Source organism: Macrotis lagotis, chromosome 6 (genome assembly GCF_037893015.1).
Source record: "Macrotis lagotis isolate mMagLag1 chromosome 6, bilby.v1.9.chrom.fasta, whole genome shotgun sequence".
In the NCBI taxonomy this organism is placed as follows: Eukaryota; Metazoa; Chordata; class Mammalia; order Peramelemorphia; family Peramelidae; genus Macrotis; species Macrotis lagotis.
In genome coordinates this window covers 194342572-194362719 of record NC_133663.1, presented here as the reverse complement: position 1 = coordinate 194362719, position 20148 = coordinate 194342572, and the positions used below count along the sequence as shown (strand labels likewise).

The 20148-nt window shown below is 32.1% G+C and overlaps 1 long non-coding RNA gene and 1 pseudogene across 1 annotated transcript in view; both read left to right on the top strand.

Moving 5' to 3' along the window:
• Positions 1–20148, top strand: part of LOC141491344 (uncharacterized) — a 149052-nt gene that overhangs the window by 57093 nt on the left and 71811 nt on the right. The gene's annotated exons all lie outside the window — the stretch shown is intronic.
• Positions 17511–17834, top strand: LOC141491963 (biogenesis of lysosome-related organelles complex 1 subunit 2-like; annotated as a pseudogene).

The following is a 20148-nucleotide window of genomic DNA, read 5'->3' as shown; positions in this document are numbered from 1 at the left end:
ACTAAAAACTCCAAGGAAAATTATAATCAAATTTCAGAACTATCAGGTCAAGGAAAAAATACAGCAAGTGATCAGAAAAAACAAAATAATATTAATAAATCACATTCAGAAGTAAATAGGACTTACATTAAAAGACTGGGCATCAGGAAATATAATATTCCAGAAGGAAAAGGCACTAGAAAAATAACTAATAATCATTTATCTGGTGAAATTAAGCATAATATATTTATAGAAAATGGGATTTCAATGAAATAGAAGGATTTCAAACTTCCACAAAGAGAAAAACAGAATTAAATAAAAAATTTGATCTTCAGTATCAAAACCCAAGAGAAGCATAAACAGGTAAAAAGAAAAAAATATATAAGTTGTTCAAGAGAGTTAAAACTATATCTATACAAGGTAAAACAATATTTGTAATTTTTAAAAACTGTATCATTAATGGTACAACTAGAAGTAATATACATAGTAGTCAAATTGTATGGTATAAGGTGAATTTAAGGAAATGACAAAAAATTAAGGAATTGGAAAAAAGGAGTACTTGTAGAAGTAAGGGAGATGTAGAATAGGGTAAATTTATTTCACTTGAAGTTCTTTAGTATTGAAGAGGAAGATAAGAGAGTGGGTGATGGACAGAACTTGAACTATCATCACTATTGTCTCAAAGAGGAAATAATATACACAGGAATAATATTCACAATGAGTTGACTATAAAAATCTATCTTATCCAACAAGGAAATAAAAGGGAAGAGAATGAGTAAAGGGAGTGGGTAGGAGGAAAGGGAAATGACAAAAAGAAAGGAAAGACTGGAGGGGTTGGTAAACAGAAGGAAAAATACACTGATAAGGAAGAAAAGGATGAAAAGAGAGAACAAACAGGGAAAAAAATAGGATGAGGGAAATACACAGTAATCATAACTATGAATGTGAATAGGATGAACTCTGAAAAAAACAGGTGATAGAGTGACTCAAAAATGAGAATTCTATAATATGCTGCTTACAAGAATCACATTTGAAGCAAAAGACACACAGAAAACTGGAGCAGAATTTATGAAGCATTACCTGAAGTTAAAAAAAGTAGAGTTAGTAATCATAATCTCAGACAAAATAAAAGCAAAAGTAGAACTGATTAAAAGATATACGTAAGGAAACTACATGGAACTAAAGGGTACCATAGACAATGAAGCAAATCAAAACTTAACATATATACACCAAGTGATGTGGCATCCATATTCTTAGAGGAGAATTTTAGTGAGTCATGGAATTATACTATACTAGTGGGGGAACTCAACTGTTCTGTCTCAGAACTTGATATATACAACTAAAAATAAACGGGGAAAAAAATAAGAAGGTAAACAGAATGTTTAAAATGTTATATATGACAGACATTTGGAAAAAAACTGAATGAGAACAGAAAAGAATATAACATTTCCTCAGCAGCACATGGCCTCTACACAAAAATTGATCATGTAAGAGGACATAAAAACCTCAAAATAAAATGTGGAAAAGCAGAAATATTAAATGTATTCTTCTTCAAATAACAATTCAATAAAAATGTTACATTTAACAAAAGATAGTGGAAAGTTTCAAAATTAATTGGAAAAATAATCTAATTCTTAAGAATAAATGGTTAAAAGAGTAAATCATAGAAACAATCAATTTTACTATAAAGAATGAAAACAATGAGGCAACATCCTGAAATTTATGGGATATAGACAAAACAGTTCATGGGGGAAATTTTATTTCTATAAATTCTTATATCAACAAAAGAAAAAAAGAGCAATGAACTGAGGAATCAACTAAAAAAGTTAGATAAAGAACAAATTAAAATTCTCCAATCGAGTGTCAAATTGGAAATCCTGAACAATCAAAGGTAAGATTAATAAGATAAAGAGTAAAAATAATACGGAGCTAATGAACAAATCGATGAGCTGTTTCTAGTTTTAAAAATCAATAAGAAAAAGGAGTAGCTAAGTGATGCAGTGGATAGAGAACCAATTAGGAAGTCAGAAGGACTTGAGTTCAAATCCAACCTCAAATACATAATAATTACCTAGCTATCTGACCTTGGACACACAGCTTGAAAAAAAATTGCTTTATAAAAAAATCAATAAGAAAGATGTCATTTTATTTAAAAAAGAAGAAAAAAATCCAATATCCTGTATCAAAAATGAAAGTGGAGAAATCATCACCAATTAGAAATTAGAATAATCATTAGGAAAATGTTGGCCAATTTTCTGTGATAAATCTGACAACCTGAATGAAATTGATAAGTATTTACTAAAATATAAATTACCAGATTAAAAGATCAGGAAAGAGAATGTTAAAACCCATCTTAGAAAGAAAATCAAGCTATTAATGAACCACCTAAGAACAAAATCCCCAGGTCCAAAAGGAGTTCACAAGTGAATTCTACCAAACAAAGAACAATTAATTCCAATACTATATAAACTGTATGGAAAAAGAGGTGAAGAAGGAATCTTACCAAAATCTTTTTATGGAACAAATATGCTGATACCTGAACCAGAAAGAATTAAAACAGAGAAAGCAAATTATAGATGAATTTACCTACTAAATATTGATGCAAAGATTTTGAACAAAATACTAACAAGTTAATCACAGTAATATATCACTGGGATTGTACACTAAGATCAGGTGGAATTTATGCCAGGAATTCAGGGTTGCTTCAAAATTAGGAAAACTATCAACATAATTGACCATATGAAAACAAAATCAGCAGAAATCATATGATTATCTCAATATATGTTGAAAAGACTTTTGGCAGATACAGCATTCATGTTTTTTTTAAGGCACTAGAGATAAAAGAAATAAAGGCAGCATCCCATAAAATGATGAACAATATCTAAAATCATCAGTAAGCAAAATCTGTAATGAAGATAAAGTAGAAGCCTTCCAAAAGCATCAAAGATGAAACAAGGATGCCCATTAGCACCACTATTATTCAGCATAGTACTAGAAATGTCAGTTGTAGCAATAAGAGAAGGAAAAAGGCAATAAGAAAACAAAAATATCAGTCTTTGTAGATCAAAAGAAGCAAAGAGAATCAACTTGAAAACTACTCGAAATAACTGACTTTTGCAAAGTTACAAAATATAAGATAAACCTGCATAAATAACCAGCATTTCTTTAAATGACCAACAAAGCGCAGCAGCAAGAGATAGAGGAATGCTATTTAATTGTACACAATGTAAAATATGTGAAAGGCTACTTGCTGAGATAAGGAACTATATGAACAAATTTACAAAACACTTTTCACAAAAATAAAGCCAAATCACTGGGAAATTATCAATTGCTCATGGGTAGGCTGCACCATTTTAGTTATTTATTCAGTGCCTTTTCCCTCAAACTACCAAAAAAATTGATAAAGCTAGAAAAAAATTACAAAAAATTCATCTGAAAAATCAAAAGGTCACAAACATCAGGGGAGTTAAGGAAAAAATTGCCACAGAAGTTGTCTAGCAATACCAGATCTCAAATTATATTACTATAAAAAAGTAATCATTGGGGCGGCTAGGTGGCACAGTGGACAGAGCACTGGCTCTGGAGTCAGGAGTACCTGGGTTCAAATCCAATCTCAGCTCAGACACTTAAGAATTACCTAGCTGTGTGGCCTTGGACAAGCCACTTAACCCCATTTGCCTTGCAAAAAAAAAAAGAAATCATCAAAATTATCTGGTACTAGCTAAAGAATAATGTGGAGGATCAGTGGAATAGATTTGGTACACAAGTCATAGTAATCAATGATCATAATAGCCTAATTTTTGATAAACCCAAAGATCCCAGTCTTTAAGATAAGAAATCATTATTTGACAAAAATGTCATGAAAAGTGGAAAACAATAGGACACAAACTAGATATAAACCAATGTCTCACATTTATCAAGATAAGGTCAAAATGGGTTTTTGATTTAAGCATAAAGGATAATACCATAAGCAGATTAGAAGAACAAGGAATAGTCCACCTGTTGGATTTATGGAGAAGGTAAGAATTCATGATTAAATGAGATAAAGAGCATTACAATATAAAACAGATAATGTTATTATATTAAATTAAAAAGGTTTTGCACAAACAAAACCAGTGCAACCAAGATTCGAAGGAAAGTAAAACCTGGAAAACAATCTTTACAAGTGTCTCTAATAAAAGCCTCATTTCTCAAATATTTAGAAAATTGTGTCAAGTTTTTAAGAATACAAGCCATTCCCCAACTAAAAAATGTTCAAAGGATATGAACAGGCTAAATAAATCAAAGTTATTTATGAGCATATAAAGTGCTCTAAAGAAATGTAAGTTAAAACAATTCTGGGGCACTACCTCACACCTGTGATATTTGCTAATATGACAAAAAAAAATGATAAATGTCATAGGGGATGTGGGAAAATTGGGACACTAATGTCCTGTTGGTGGAGTTGTGTACTGATTCAACTATTCTGGAGAGCAATTTGGAACTATGCTTAAAGAGCAACCAAATCATACATTATCCTCTGATCTATTAATAATACCATTACTAAATCTGAGTCTCAATGAGACTCTAAAAAGGGGGAATGGACCTATGTGTGCAAAAATATTTTATAGCAGCTCTTTTCATCGTGGCAAAATAAAGGAAACTGAGGCCCATCAATTGAGAAATAACTGAACAAACTGTGGTATATTGATGTAATGGTATCTTGTGTAATAAGAAATTATAAACTGACAGATTTCAGAAAAACCAAGAAAGATTTGAATGATTAATGTAAAAATTAAATGAGCAGAACCAAAAAAAAAATTGTACACAGTATAAACTAAATTGTGAATGTGTAAACAACTATGAAAAGTACAATATTTATGCCGAAAAAAGAGTAAATCAATCAGGATTGGAAGATGTGGGAAAATAGAAGCACTAATGGCAAGAAATAAGACTGTGAATGATCCAGCTATGGATCCAACTCAACCCTTGTCAGCTATACAATGATCCAAGAAAAGTATGAAGGACTCATGATGTATCAGGTTATCATGCTATTAAGTACACAGAGTATCATTTATCATGTTATCATGACACAAAATTTTATGAAGGAAAATGTTATCCTCATCCAGATAAAGAAATGACAGACTCATTGCAAATGAAAGCACTTTTTTCCACTTTATTCTTTTTAGTGTTTTTCCCTTTTTTATCTGTTTCTTCTTTCACAACTGTGACTAGTATGGAAATATGTCTTACATAATAGCACATGTATAACCTTTATCAAGTTGCTTACCAATTATAGAAGAGAGGAGGAGAGAAAGGGATGGAGGGAGAAAACTTTGGAATTAAAAATGTAGAAATGAATGCTAAAAATTTTTGCCAGGTAATTATGGAAAAAAAATAAAATATTAATAACAAACACAGTAATTGTCACATGTTGATTTTTATGGTTATAATAAAGAGATTTCCAGATATTTCTAATGAATACCTTGGATTTTATATATTCTGGCATAATATACTACCTCCTGAATATATTTGTCATGTCATGACTTCTAAAGATTTATTGTCCCTGGAGGTAATTGACCTCAAATTCTTATCAGCCAATATTTACCTTGGGTCAATAAATCTTGTTATATAATGTTATAAAAGTCAATATCTATTTAATAGTGTAAATATGTTATATTTTGATTACAAGCTTTAATATTATAATGCTCTTTTCTTCCAATCCTGATTGACTTACTCTTTTGTCAGCATAAATATTTTACTTCACATAGTTATTTATCCATTATTACTTTAACTCTTGATCTTGTTCATCATTTAATTCAATATGTATTTAAGTGTCCAATATGAAAAATGTATAGTTTTCTATTGTTCTCTGATTTTTTTTCTTTCATATCATTTTTTTCTACCCTAAGAAGAGAGGTAAAGTTTCATTCTATGTAGATTGAGGGCATTGGACTGTATGTCCTCAAGACCTCTCAGTTTTAAGTCAAATATATATTATATATATATATATATGTTATATAATTCATAGAGGCATATTCATATATATGTATATTTGTACTCCTTGTTTCCCTCATAACACCTAACATAATATTAAAAATATAATAGTTACTTTATAAATACTTAAACTTTTGAAATTTAACTATTAGAAGCTCTTTTGGGATAGATAGAATGTGCATCCGTCAACAGAGCAATAGCCTACACAGTTTCTGGAAGTCTCTTGATTAGGATCAACAGAAAGTGGAGTGTTTTTAAACTCCAATCACCCTAGAAGACCATTCACTACGGTCTACATGGGTTGTGAACTGTGTCTGCAGAGGCAGTTTTTCTATATAAATGAAACTGCAGTACATGAAGTATGTACTCGGTATAAAGTATCAATCTGATTTTTGAGGATGAGCAGCCCTTGAAACATATGAGTCCATAACAGTTACTCAATATGTCATCTTTTCCTGATATTTTCAGAAGTGTCTGCATGCCAAGACCCCTTTCAAATATTGAGTTTAAATCCCTAATCTATCTTTCTAGTTTTATCTACCAAACCTTTGTTATACATCCTCCAGAGACAAATGCATGCTTCACTTTCTCACCTCCTTAGTTTCTTCTCTCCTGAAAATTTACCACATTTATCACTTCCATCAAGTGTCAGTGTAATGGAAATAGTTCTTTCTAACACAATATTTAATAATGAACCTGACTTCTCCACATTTTCTAAAGTCAATAAATTTGGGTAAATAGAATTTTGTAGAACAAAAATGGTGTGTGTATATGCATTTTGTCCTAGGAATTTTCATAGAACCAAACTTCAAGTCTTTCAAAGGAGATAGTAGCAGAATTTCATTTTCATTTATTTCATCTATAGATTTTACCATATTAAAATTATTCCAGAGTGTAATTTTATGTATTTTAATGGGTATTTTATATTTTTCAGGCAGAAGATGAGGCCATTAGGCCAGATCGAAAGAACTACATTTGTAATGGCATGCTGGCCTACTGGTTTGTCTCTAGCAATATGCCTTTCTGAAACATCAATTGACTTCAAATGGCAAGAAATAAGAATTCCTGCCAGCCTTTAGGATCTGTGCTTGTTTTCATGTAACTGACAATTCACCTTAGTAAACTCCCTAGCATTGTGACAAGGAAGATGGTCATCTGAATCTCTAGAGTCAAGTAATTTGTATTATAGTTGACACCTTTATGTTGATCAACCAAATCCTAGGAGTTATCCCATTTTTGTACTATATTCAGGTATCTAAGTGAGAAAGAGCTACACACAATCATAATGCAGAACAAATGTCAGGATGACTGGCAATGATCCAGGATGCAGTGGATAACTTTAGTGTCTTCAATGTCTGGTCAAGCCCTAATTGCTCCACAGTGCCTGTTTCAGTCATCTTCATGGCTATTGGAACAAATAGTTAGCATTTGTCCATCCTACCAGGGTACATCTTCACAAAATGGAGTAGACATCCTAATTCACTGATAGTTTTGAGGCCTGTCGGTTGCCCTCAGTTTGATTTAAGTCATTTGCCAAAATGGTGTATTGAGAAGTGGCCACTGTGCCTGCTACAGCTTGTTGGAATCACAAGTGAAAGTTGTTGGCAGATAGCATGGATGAGCAGCTCTGGAAATGACTCAGCAAACCCCGATACCAGAGGTTCTAGTCTTCCCTGAACAACCCATTCAAGACATGAAGAGGTAATGAATCCAAGAAATATTCCAAGACAGTATAGAATGTGACTTATACAATAATGGATCCTGTGAAGTGGTCTCATGTATCTAATTCATAATATTATATTTTAGAATTTATATATTATAAGATATATTTTATTTACATGTTATATTATTTATTATAATTTATAACTATATAAAACATAATTAGCTCTGACCCAATGGAATTATTCAAGGAGAATTCTAACATTATAATGGCATCACAGGGTTTATTAGTTGCAGTAATTGGAATCAAGACATATGCAATTAACTTTCTAATAATTGTGAGACAATTATGGATTTTCAGAGGAGATAGAGCAATGAATACTAAAGCAATTTTGGCCACTTCTTCATTCTCCATGCTCTCTCATTTATCAGTCTTTTGAGCAGTTAAGTGACCTAGTGAATAGATGATTGGATGTGGAGTCAGAAAGACCGGAGTTCAAATTTGACCTCAGATATTTACTAGCAGTATGACTTTAAGCTCACTATTTAACCTCTCTCAGTATGTTTTCTCATTTGTAAAATGGTAATAATAATAATAATAATAATAATAATAGCCTCTATCTTTCAAAATTATAATTTTTATTTGTTTTAATTTTATTTTTTGATGTTTTATTCTGTCTGTTAAAAATTTCACAATTGTGATTTTTATTATTCTTTTTTTATATTGTTTCAAATATTCTCCCCTTCCCCAGTTTCCTTCCCACCTGTTGAATAAGCAGCAATGTGATACTATTTTCCATGTGAAGACCTGCAAAATATACTTGCAGATAGGCAAATTGCAAAAGAAAATCAAGAAAACTGTAAAATGATGATTTTAAAATTATGAACTCTGCCCTCAGAATTCATCGGTTCTTTCTATGAATGTGAATAGTGTTTTTCATCATGAGTTCTTTGAGATTGTAATGTATCATTATATTCATCAGAATAGTTAAGTCTTTAAAAGAGGACTATCATTACCAAATATTTCTGCTTTTATGTGCAGTCTCTGATTCTACTCACTTAACTATGCATCAGTCCAAATATGTCATCCCAAGTTAGTTGGTTGTATTTTGTTTGTGTTTTTTTTGTTTTTGTTTTTAAAGATCCCATTCATCATTTCTCACACTACAATTGTATTCTATCATAATTATATACCAAACTTAGTCATTCCCCAATTGTGGATCATCCTTCAATTTCTACTTCTTTGTCCCAACAAAAAAAAGAGCTGATTCAAATATTTTTATATATAAGGTTCATTTCTTCACTTTTAATGTCTTTGGAATATGCATCTATAAGTGGTATTACTGGGTCAAATGATATATACAGTTTTATAATCATTTTATGCAAAGCTGCAAATTGTTCTCTAGAATGATTGAACCAGTTCACAACTCCACCAACAAGTGTACTTATTTTTTTCACAAACCCTTCAACATTTGCCATTATCCTTTTCTGTTGATAATGTAAGGTCTTACTTCAGAATTGTTTCAATTTATATTTTTCTAATTATTAGTAATTTAGAGCATTTTCAAATGACTATTGATTTGGTTTCTCCTTCTGAAAATCATCTATTCATATTCTTTGACCATTTATCATTTGGAAAATGCCTCTCCTTTTTATAAATTTAATTTCATTCCCTACACATTTGAGAAATGAGTGTTATGAAAGTAATTTTCTGCAATTTCTCCTGTTTCTTGTTTTCCTTCTAATCTTTTGTTGCATTGGTTTTGTGTCAAAACCTTTTTATTTTATTTAATCAAAATTGTCTATTTTATTTCCCTTGATCTTCTTCAATTTGTTGTTTGTATCTCTTATCCCCATTATCGCCTAATTTGCAAATGGTATCACTATTTATGTCTAAATGAAAAACCCATTTTTACATTATCTTGACATAGGTATGAGATGTTGCTCTAAACATGGTTTCTGCTAAACTGCTTTCCAGTTTTTCCATCAGTTTTTGTTAAATAATTAGTTCTTAGCATCTAGCTTCCAGAGTTATTGTAAGGATTAAATGAGCTCATACTTGTGAAATGTTTGGTAAAAAAATTAAACATTATGTAGATACAAGCTATCATTATTTTGTTATACTAATAGTACCCTAATTTATATCTGTGTGTGTGTGTATAAAATTTATTTATTTATGTCTATATATGTATTGGTCAGGGAGAAGTGATATATATAATATTGTATGTATGCATGTTTTAGAAATAGAGATGATTTATCTTTAGCTATCTAATATGTGAAGTTAAGTCTATCTCTATTTCTCTATTTTCTTCCTCTATTAATATATAAACTTTTTGAGTCTAAAGCCTGTCTTGCTTTTGATATTTTTATCCTTGTACTCAGTTCCTGACAACAGATAAATATTTAATAAATGTTTTTCCTTATCAAATATTGCTTTTATTGCTTCTGAGATACTATTAATTCTCTTTGCTTATTCTTCCCAAAAGATCATTATTAGGGTAGATACTATTACCTCTAAAGAAAATTCAACATAATGTTTTTATTTTCCCAAGTTGAAGATAATGTACATTCATAAATTGCATCTCCCAATTATCTGAGAAGAATCAGGAAAAGAGATACTAACTGATAATACCTGAATTAAGACATAAAGCCAAAGGGAAACTTACCTGCCTTGATAAGCCATAATCAATAGCCATTCAATCCACACATTCATTAAGGGTTTATCACATGACTGGCATTGTGCTAAGTGAATGGCTTGTAAAGTCAGTCTTCTGAAGTGAAAGAAAAGTAGTATCATCTCAGAACAATCCAAGTCTATCATTTTACAGATAAGAAAAATTGGATCTATAAAGTTTACATGTATAAAGTCTTAAAGCTAATATAATAAAAGCATTGTCAGATGGTAGAAATTGTGTTATCTATGTGTTCAAATGACCTAGATTCAAAGCTAACCACTGACAACATACTACCTTTGTATTATTGGGCTAGTCACTTAACCTCATTGAGCCTCATTTACAAAATTAAGAATCTTAATTAAAAATTAATTGAATTAATTAATTAATTGAATTTAAAAATTTGAACTGGATATACTTTTTTATGATACTAAAAAAAGACCTCTGCAATTCAGACTTAGTTCTATTATGATTATAAATCTGGAATTTTTTTCAACTGAAACATGCTGGAAGATCAATGGAAAGTGTTTTTTTTAACAAAAATGTGTTAGAAAATATATAAAAAGAAAATGGTAGGATCACAAGCCAGTCACATTGAGATTCATTACCAAAATTCTTGTTTAAAGTTCATAGACTCAAGATTAAAAATACCTGGTCTAAGCTTTTGGGTTTAGGTGACTTGGAAAATTATGGTAACTATAATAAACTTCAATTTTTCCTAAAATTCTGATGTTTATTTAAATGGAAGAGTCTTATTCTATATGGATACTGGAAAGTAAAGTATGCAGATCTGAACTCTTCAGAATATGACCCTGGTTCTAAGAAAGAGCATATGACACGATATGTATGGTTGGAGTTAAAAATCAGAGAAAGAATATCCCTCTTTACACTTAAAGCCAGTTTAATCAGGGAAATAATGTCTCTGACTAATTAGAAAAAAAGTCTAATTGAGGTAAGTAATTAGTAGTGTAAATAACTAATCAAAATGGATATGTAATATACTGTGGAGCATAAAGCAGAAGAGTGAGAGAAAAGTGTTAAATTCTGTCAGAAATATGTACCAAAATAGATAAGTAAATGCTTGCATTATTTAATAGTTTGTTTCATTATTTGGTGTCTTTCTCAACATTGATTCTCAAATTGATTCAATTGATTCAATAATATAATATATAAATGTATGTATTTACAAAGCAATTAGCATTTGCTTAAAACATAATTTTGTCCATCCAGGCTTTAGGTATCATTCTCATCTACCCCTTCCAAGTGTCCTTACCCTCTTTTCTCTATCTTTCCATTCAGTGTGACCCTCTTCATCCTCAAATAAGATATATGACTCAAATTGAATTACTTTCCTTATTGGAAGAGATCTGATTTCTCCATTCTTCATACCTGCTTAAGGGATAGAGATGACAAGAATTTGAGAATGAAGATGGATATTGGGCTTATAACTCCCATCTTCAAGAATGAAGACATAATTCTAGATTCTTTTTATATCCCTAAGGGAAAAGAAAGATGTTTAGAAGAAACCAGCAAGTAGAGAAACAGGCACAAAATCCTTTATGAAATGCTTAGTGATAATAATGATAATCATATTTTACCTTCTCTATCATTAAAACCTTGATTTGACCCTGCTGTCCCCTCAAGCTACTTTCCTATTTCTGTCCTGCCATTCAGAGCCCAATGTCATTGCAACTTCACCACAATGTCTTGTAAGAAACACAAAATCTCATGGTTGGAAGGGTCTTCTCAAATCATCAAATCGAATCCATGCCTGATAAATAATATTCCAGAAAATTCACCCTCTGGAGGCAATCCATTGCATAATTGAGCAGCTCTAATAATTCAGAAATTTTTAATTACATGGAGCCAAACTCTCCCTCTTCATAATTTTCACCTGCTTTCTGGAATCAAGTAAAAAAAAATCTAAGTACTCTTCTACATGACTTCAAATGCCTAAGAATTAAATTCTTATATATTTTCTCTTCTCCTCAAACTGAATCTCCACTATCTTCACCTGTTCTTCATAAAACATAGTCCTTGAGATCTGTCTCCATCTTGGTTGGCACAGAGATATTCCAATTTTTCAATAAATATTTCCCAAAATATGGTACTTAGTGTGAATACAGTATTTTTGGTGTGGTCTTCTCAGGACAAATTACAATAGAGTCATTATGTCCCTCATTCTATATATGATGCCAATCTTAATGCACTCTAAGATCACATGTATTTTTTCTTTATTTTTGTTATTAATAATGTGAACAATGTAGTTTTGACAGAATTCTGGGAGAAACCTATTCCTTTCCCTCTTGTAAACAATTTTTTTCCTTCTATTGAACAAAAATCTTCAAGAAAGAGGAATCAATCCATCTTAAAAATGATATTGAAATCAGCTTATACACTATATGAATCCATTCATTCATTAAAACTATATGTTGTGTTATATTTCAGAGATCCTAGAACTCATGGAACTTAATGTCTAGCACTAAGATGTTGTTTGTCCTTCAGGTAGAAACACATAACTATCATCTCTTGCATGGCATAAGTATATTAAAGAGTTGAAAAAATGTTAAATATGGTCTCAGGAGTTATTCATTACTTAATGGAAAATAATGGAAGTCTTTTACTCAACGTTGTTTAATATTAGAGATGATTTTAAGTGAAGATCAAAAAATATAATAGATGAAGAAGTGAGAGTGGATGGATTATCTAGATTTAAAGAGTAATATGAGCAAAGTTGTAGAGGTAAGAAAAATGTAGAACTTTGTAAACTATGATAAAATTCATCTATAGCATTGAAAGTATAGGTAGTAGGGGTGAGGGGCATTAATAGGAGAGCACGGTTTGCTAATTAACTCCCAGAATTAAAAAAAAAAAGACCTATTTAGGTAGATGTGCAAAAATTACACTCCTAAGAGAGTGTGTATGCCTCATTTAAATATAGGGAGGTTCATTAAGTTAACTCCACCTCCTAAGAGTATAAAATATGAATGAATATCCCAATGTTTGTATCCCATGAACATTAAGCTCATTACTATATGGTTTTTCATGGATATGTAATATGTAAAATATGTGATTTTAACCAAAAATAGTTTCCTGATAATCATGTCTTAGGTTACTGTCTCACAGCTAGAAATAGAACTGAAACATTTCCAAAACCATACACTTTTTCATTTTGTCTGTATTTGTCTTTTTTTTAATGAATTATTGTTTACTAAGGATTCTAGACCCAAATGTTACCCTCATATCCTCACATCTATTTTACTTCTAATCTCCTATGGATTATTTCTCTACCATATCACTGATAGATCCATGTATCTAGAACAGTGTCATTTGGGCTTGAACTCAATTTGAAGAAGACATAACTGAGGTTATAGTGGTTGGTAACAGGAAAGTTTCTATGTCAGTTTGTGGTTGAGGTGGCATTCATTTGTGGTTAGAGTAAGAGAAAATATTTTAGTCTTGGCTTTTCCCAGGTCTCAAATCTCAAAGGCTCTTAGATTTAAAAACCTGTTAAGCATGGATAGGGACCTGACCTGTGATTTGATTCTTATAGGAAATTCCTTCAATTAATGAAGATTGGCACTTTCTCTGCAATTGATATTCTTAGAATGTTTCCCAGGACACTGAGATGAACAAATTGCCCAGAGTCACATAGCCAGTAGGTGTCAAAACTAGAACTTGAACCCAGTTAAATCTCACATTGAGGCCAGCTCCCTGTCCTCTATGTCACACTCTGCTTCTTGGCACCCTGCCATATCTCTGGAGGTCTATGTATAATGTGTTTTAGATTTATGTGAGTTAAACAAATGCAGATTCATATGAGTGTATATAAACAACAAAACACATACATGCAAACACACACACACACACACACAGATACATTAGAAAGAATTAGTTGTTGCTTGTTGCTTGAGACATGTTCCAGAAAAACTAATGTATACTAATAGTAACTGAAATGCATCTGCTCATTAGAAAAGTTCTTCCCCCTTGAGTACTGCCTACTTAGCAAATTTGCTGTGATTATTTACTTTAGAAGATTATATCACTACTCTACAACCAAAAGACTCCAAAATATTTTTTTAAAAAAAGAATTCTTTTTCTTTTTTTCTTTTTTACATTTTGAGTTGGAAATTTTCTCCCCCCCCCAACAACCATAGAAATGGCAAGCACTATGATATCAATTATGTATGTAAAATAAAAAGGCAATTCTATATTAGCATTATTTCAAAAATAAAATGAGATAAATTGCACATCAGTTCTTTCTCTGGAGGTGGATAGCATTTTTTCACCATGTTGTTTCAGTCATTTTTCAGTTGGTTTCAATTCTTCATGACCCCATTTTAGGCTGTCTTAAGGAAAAATTCTAGAATAGCTTGCCATTTTCTTCTCCAGTTCATTTTATAGATGAGGAATAAGTCAAATTAGGGGTTAAGTTACTGGCCAAGGACATTATACAACTTGTAGGTGCTTGAATCCATATTTGTAATCAGGAAAATGAATCTTCCTAACTCTAGATCTGGTACTCTATCCACTGTGCCACTTAGCTGCCTTTTCAAAGTAAGTTGTTTGGAATTATCTTAGATCATTTTTTATCAGAATTGCCAAATTTTTCACAGCTGATTATCATTACAACATTATTAATATTGTACACAGTGATCTTCCAATCCTAATTCACTGCACTTTGCATCATTCATATAGATTTTGCCTTTTTTTCTGAAACCATCTCACTAATTTACCATAATACAATAGTATTCCATCCCAATCATATATTATAACTTGTCAAGTCATTCCCTAATTGAGGAGTATCCCTGTGATTTTCCATTCTTTGTGACAATATTTTTTTTTATATTTTTATACATCTAAATATATTTATATACACTTACATGTAAGTGCATATTATGCATATATTTTTATACATGTTAAGTGTATTTTTCTTTTTCTTTGGTCTCTTTGGGGTATAGACCTGGTAGTGGTATTACTGGGTCAAAGGACAAACACAGCTTTATATCTTTTGGAAAATAATTCCAAATTGTTCTCTAGAATGGATGGCTCAGTTCCCTATTAATGTATATATTTTCCCTCATACCCTCCATCATTTTCATTTCTGATAGGTGTGACATAATATCTTAGAGTTATTTTACTTTGCCATTCTGTAATACATAGAAGTATAGATAATGTTTTATATAACTATAGATAACTTTTATTTCTTCTGCTAAAAACTTCCTGTTCATATCCTTGGACTATCCATTGGGGAATGCCTCTTATCTTTTATAAATTTAACTAAATTCTATGCTTAGAAATACATTTGATAACTTTTATTGATACTACTGCATTATCAAATAGAGATTGGATTCATTATTTAAAAATATATTCAAGAAAGGGGACTTTATCAGAGAAAGTTGCTGTAATTTTTTAATATTACATCTTTGTCTATGTTTAACATAATGGAGTTTTCTTTAATATTCCTTTTAATTAGATCTATTTTTGCTTAAGCTTTGTCTGATATCTTGATTACTACAAGTCAGCTGAAGCATATTATATTCTGCTTTAGTCCTTTGGTTTAATTCGGTGTGCATCTATCTGTTTTAAGTGTGTCCCTTGTAAACAACATATTTTTGGATTTTGATTTCTAATACTTTCTATATTATGTTTGAACTTTATGGATGAACTTACTACATTCATGTTCACAGTTATGAGTGATAACTTTATTTTGCTTTATCCTATTTTCTTCTTTTCCTTTTTTTCACTTTTTAGCCTATTCTTTCTCAAGGTCAAATTAGCTTCTAACTACTGCCTCCTTTTAATCATCCATCCCCCCCTTTATTTGATTCCCTTACCTTGCTATTTCCCTAATGGGAAATCATTAATCAGGTTTGAGCCAATTCTAATGAGAGTGAGGTTCAAGCATTATTGGTAATCATCATCCCCATTTTCCCTTCCATTGTAAAAGCTTTTCCTTTTGTATCTCTTTCATGTGAGAAAATTTTCCTTAATTTGCCTCTTCCCTCTTGTCTCAGTATTACTCCTTTTCTCACCCTTTCATTTTTGGGGAGATCATTCCTATATAGTTGGTTCAGATCCATTCTCTGTCTATGTTAACTAATTTTAACTACCCAAGGAAGGATAAAGATCTTTGGAGTTACATCATGTGTCATATTCCCACTTAGCAACATAGAGTTTAACTCTATTGAGAATCTTCATTGAGTCTTGTATTTGAGTATCAAATTTTATATTCAGCTCAGGTCCTTTCTTCAAAAAAATGCTTAAAAGTCCTGTATTTCATTAAATATTCATTTTTCTCCTAGAAGGACTATACTCAATTTGACTTGGTAGGCTATTCTTGGTTGTAACCCTAGCTCCATTGTCTTCTGGAATATCAAATCCCAAACCTTCTTCTCCTTTGTCATGGAATCTCCTAAATCTTGGGTGATAATAACAGTGGATCCATGATAATTGAATTTTTTTCTTTCAAACTTCTTCAAGTATTTACTTTTTTGACTTAAGAACTCTGTAATTTGGCTATAATTTTGCTGGGAGTTTTCATTTTTTCAATTTTCATTTTACCTGCTGAATAATAAGATTTAGTATGATCTCTTAAATATATGATATGTAGTCTCTTTCTTTGAATATGGATTAAAGGTAGTCCAATAAGGCTTAAATTTTCTCAATTCATTTTCCAGGTCAATTATATTTCTGATAAGTTTTCACATTTTCTTCTATATTTTCATTCTTTTGACTTTTTTTAATAGTTTCTTGAAGCATCTTAAAGATATTAAATTTCATTTACCTAATTCAAATTACCAAGGAATTATTTTAGTGAGATTTTGTACATCTTCATTGGATTTTTTAAGGAGTTTTTATTTTTCAGTGCATTTTTATAATTCCTTTTCTATTTAACTACCCTACTATTAAAATGAGCTATTTTCAGTGAATTTTTGTACATCTTTTTTTCCTTCAGTCAGTTCTTTTATTAAGGTATTATTTTCTTCATAATTATTTTTTATCACTCTCATTTCTTTTCTCAATTTTTTCCTCCATCACTCTTATCTCTTTAACTTCCCTGGAAATTCTTTTTTGGTGTTTGACCTCAATCAGCATCTTTCTTTAAGAATTTGTCTATACTTTTCCTTTTTCTTCCCTCTCTTTTCTTCCTCTCCTCTTTTCCCTTCAGTCTCCCCTCCCCATCCCCCCCTTCTCTATCCTCTCCCTCCCTTCCCTGAGGTAGACATTATGGACCTGTGCCAGGACATATTCTCCAAAATGGCCATGTACCTGACAAGTGAGCTGACTGCCACCAGCAAAGACTGTAAACTGCTGGAAAATATGAACAAACTGACCAACTTGTAGTATCTGGAAAAAAAAGACATTACAGTAAACATAAGTAGAAACCAAAAAGACTTAAACCAGAATTATGCTGCACTTCAGCCTTATCTGGATCAGATCACTTTAGTTGAGGAGCAAGTAGCAGCCCTGGCACAAGCAACCTACAAGTTGGATGTATATTCAAAGAAACCAGAAGCAAAATACAAGAAGATAGAGAGGCAATGAAAGAATTCTTTAGCACAGAGTCTTTAAGTGCAAGAATGTTTTTGAAAAGTTGAAATACAAAGGAAGGAACTTGTCAGACTTCTATACTTCAATTTCATAAAAAGGAAGCAGGGCTACAGACCCAAGAAGCCCAGCCTAACCTTTGGCTGGCTATGTAACTGGCCCCCTTGCTGTTCTCCTAACTCTCCACCCACCCCCAGACCTTCTTGTTATGTGCCCTGGACCAAGGCTCAGAAATCATGATCAACCCCACTGGAGCAGAGCCAGAGAAGAGGCTCTGGCGACTGTCTCTGCCCTCCTCCCCATAACCCCACACACATCAGTTGTTGACCTGAAATAATAAATGCCAATACAGGAAAAAAGAAAAAGAAAGAATTTGTCTATAGCTGTTTTCAAATTGTTATTTTCTTCTGAGTTTATGTCTTGGTCTTTTCTGCCATCATAGCAACGTCTAATGGCCAAATTATTTTATGATGTTGTTATTTACTCATTTCTTGACTTGGAACTTAATATTAAATCTTGGCTCTGCTCACCTTGGATGGGAAGGCACTGTTGAACATTTGAGACTTTTTAAACTACTATTTTCAGAGATAGTTTAAGGGGTCTGAAAGTTTTTGGTGCTTCCAAGGTGATATGATACTGGGAGAGATATGGTCACTCTTCTGGTTCTCATTCTGGTCTTTACCCCTTTAGTCCTCAGCCAACACAAGTGTAAACATTTTCTTGGCCAAACGTTGTATCTAGAACCCCAGTTTCATGTGAACAATCACCAGAACTCCTTTTCACTCTGGAACTTGCACCCAGAACTGTATATAAATAGAGATGCCAATCAGTTTCACATTTGCCTAGTACTTGCACAGGGTCCACTCTAATCTCTTTCTGACCAGTTGTCTGTCTCCTTTACTGTCTCTAAGCTGAAAGTCCCCACTTCTTTTGTTTGTGCTACAATTGTTGCTGTCACTGCATTGTGCTTCCAACCTGCAGTTGTAATCTTCACCTGCTGACTTCCTAGATTTTTATAGGCTGGAAAAAAACTTTTGTTGATTCTGATGCTCCAAAATTTGATATGAGGCATTTTTCAACATGGTTTGGTAAGAAATGATGGGTGAGTTCATCTAACTTGCCTCCAATCTGCCATCTTTAGTCAAGTTTTAATCCCAAAAATGTTCTTTTAGAAAACTGAATCCTATCCCTTTATAGATATCCTTATGTTTCATCCTTCTTTAATTAGTAGGTGAATTACTAGTTCTCCTTTAGTCCTTTCTAAGTCAAAATTAACTGTATGTAGTCACTTTCTTTAAATTTATCTTTTGAAATATAATCATCGATAGATTTCCTTTCAGTTTATATGAGAATTTCTAATAATAGGATATTCCTGAAGTTAGTGAAACAAGGCAAAGACTCACCTGAGTTCTCCCCTAAACTCCCCCCAATACTTAAAAATATAACTAAACAAATTCTAGAGAAAGACAGGGTGAAACAATTTTCCAACCTAAGGCAGCTTAGAAGGTCAGCAGAAAAGATCTGTCTCATCTGGATGAGAGTGGAGAAAAGTCCAGTTCAAGCCCCACCAACACAGCCCCAAGCCTAGTAAACCAGAAGCAGGCCTTGAGAGCCACTGAACAAGCAGTGACAGCAACCATTTCCAGAGCTCTCAACCCACAGATGGTAAGGGTGTTGAACATCTAGTCAGAAGGAGATTACAGTGGTCTCTTTGCTATCCTTGAGACACAACTCTGTTTCTTTACCCCTTCTCAGATCTGGGTCACAGGGCTGGGTGGCAGTTCCAAGGCAAGGAGAAGCACTAGGACACCAATTTTTAGCCATAGTTCCAGAGCAGAAAGAGAGCTTGTGGTAATTCAAAGACCACATTCAATAATCATAAGTCAAAAAATAGTAGTAAACACTTCTTCTTAGATCATACTACCTGTAAAGAACTAAAAACTTACAGATCCCTAGAGAAAACAGCTAGACAAAATCCCTGAAGTTTGGGACAGTATGCCCTCCATCCTGGAAGCAAATCCTTATTTTTAACAGAGTTAAAAGTCAAGAAATGGACTGGGAAAATGAGCAATAAGAAAAAAATATTCTGACTATAGAAAGTTGCTGTGGTAATATAGAAGGTCAAAATACACACTCAGAAGAAGGTAACAAAGTCAATTCACTTACATCCAAAGCCTCCAAGGAAAAAAATTGAATTGATCTCAGGCCATGTTGTAGCTCAAAAAATGATTTTGAACATCTAGTAGGAGAGGTAGAGGAAAAATTGAGAAAAGAAATGACAGTTGAAGAAAATCATGAACATATTTGGTAA